Raw genomic sequence first — 2,360 nt, forward strand, 5'->3', positions numbered from 1 at the left:
GTAGGCTGCAGCCCCTGCTGCAGTGGGTTGCCATGGGCTACTGTGTGTAGCCAGCAGCCAGCGTGAGCGGCCAGCAGCCGCAGTGAGCCGCCGTCCAGAAGCCGGCGACTGATCTGCCTCACCAGGGAAGAGCGCAATGACGGTGCCAACTTGGGCCAGTGAAGCAACATCCTCCAAAACTAGACTGAAGAACAAAAATGACAGCAACTTGTCTGTTCCCCTTCCCCCGATTCCCCAGCACTGTTCCCATCCCCCCCAATTCCCCAATAAAAATCTTTAAAAAAAATATGGCAATTAATTGGCTGCAGTTGATCCTATGATAGCAGTAAAGTGATCAAAATTAAAACAGCCCTTAGCGATGGTACCATAAAGATATGTTTTGTTTCTCGTGAGAGAAGAAGCAAGAAAACAAGTGGGTTGGGACCTGAAGTTGAGCTACCACATTTCCAGGCCAGCCTGAATTCGATACCATTTATGTGAGCCACACTAAGCTTTTATGCAGAAACCACTCATCTGGGTGGCAAACACATCGTCAGCTCTTACCGGCATGATGAAAGAGAAACCCAAGTTTCGTTGATGTGGTTGTACAAAGAAGAACAGCCTCTCGAGAAATACATGATTCACTTCTACCCCGAGATGTGCACTTTCTGTGTTTTTAATTGCGTCACATGAATTAGAACTCTATTACGAGATTATCACAGGGCACAGTTTTTTGTTAGAATGAAAGCTACCTTTTTGGTTATTTTTTTCTAACTCATGAAGTGGCGAGCAGTGCTGTGCCAGTTCCTGTCTGTGTCTCAGCCTGTTTTTGTCCTCTGCTATAAAATCTGTTGACTTGCTCTTTATGTACCACGTGAGATCTATACACGTGCAAGTGATATGAAAACCAAGCACTTGAATTTGTAAACAGAAATGGAAAAATGCCTTTTAAAAAAGAAGTTTACTCTAGTAGAAGATGTTATTTGTAATGGACATAATTGACTACCAATTACATTTCACAGCAGACCTAGCTAAGATATTACACATAAGGAAAAACACAGGTGATTTCTATTTTTTTTTTTGTTAAGGTTTATTTAGAACAGATGAGTAGGTAGGGAAGGACAGGCAGCAGTAGAGAAAAAAATCATATTTTGTGTTGGTAAGTGTGAAGATCCTCTATTTATCTGATTCTTCCATTCCATGCACATGTTTGAGGATGGAAATGTAGTAAAACAAGAATGTAAAATGAACAACAATTGTAAAGGAGGTCTGAGATTCAAACTGGATTCTTTTTTTATGAATGCCATGATGGAAAAAGATTGGAAAGCTCTGTCATAAATTACTTAGTGACAACTAGCCTTACCAACTTGACCTTATATAGAGAGGACCTTTTGAATACGACGTCCAGAATCCCCAAACTCACTGAGCTCTCCTGTCTCTAATGCACGTGCTAAACCCTCGGCCTGAAATAGCCTACCTTTTCCTTTCCTGCATTAGTATTCTGCTCCCTGTTGACCTAGCAACTCGTAGTCACCACTGGGGCTTCAGTTCAGATGTCAGCACATGTGAAAATGCTTCCATTACCTCATCCCCAGCACCAAAGGCTCACACTGAGTGCCACAGGAGCAGAGAGCATCGTGGCTTAGTGACATGTGATCATACACTGACAACAGGGCGCCTCTTCTTCTAGACCCTGAGTTCTTCAGGGCAGAGGCTGTGGACTTCATATTGTTATCCAGGCATCTACTTAATGTTTGTTATGTAAATAAACATGTTACATTATCAAACTTCGGGTGGAAGGAAGAGTTGAAACCATGGCCATGGGGCTCCCACGCACCACACTCTCCCAGACACAGCTGACTAGAGAGTCTGATTTTCACTGTTCCTTTTTATTCTTTGATATTGTTGGTAGACTGGTTTGAGGAGATATTATCTTTTTCTCTGATCACAACCTTGCATATTACAAATAAGAACCTGCCTCCAGATCTGGCTGGCTCTTAGGAGATAACCTCTGAGCTCTTGGAATGTTGTGCAAGATAAGAGTGTTTTTGCATGCCTGCGGGCTTGGGACATGCTGTGCAATTGTTATCCTAACAATGCGATTTATGGTGAACACCAGCTTTGTTCTGGGTTGGAGGCTGGAGTCTGAGTAGCTGAGATCAGTCACATGGGCCCTGCATGCCTAGTGACTGACCCCCAATAAAACCCCTGGATACCGAAACTGGATGAGCCTCCCCAATGGGCAACACTCTGCATAGGTTGTTGCACATTGTTGCTGAGAGAATCAGGCATATCCTCATGTGACACCACTGAGAGGGATACCTAGGAGTTTGCACCTGGTTTCCCCTGGACTTTGCCCCACGTGCCTTCTTCCTTTGCTG

This window comes from Hipposideros armiger, unplaced genomic scaffold (genome assembly GCF_001890085.2).
Source record: "Hipposideros armiger isolate ML-2016 unplaced genomic scaffold, ASM189008v1 scaffold_507, whole genome shotgun sequence".
NCBI classification, from domain to species: Eukaryota; Metazoa; Chordata; class Mammalia; order Chiroptera; family Hipposideridae; genus Hipposideros; species Hipposideros armiger.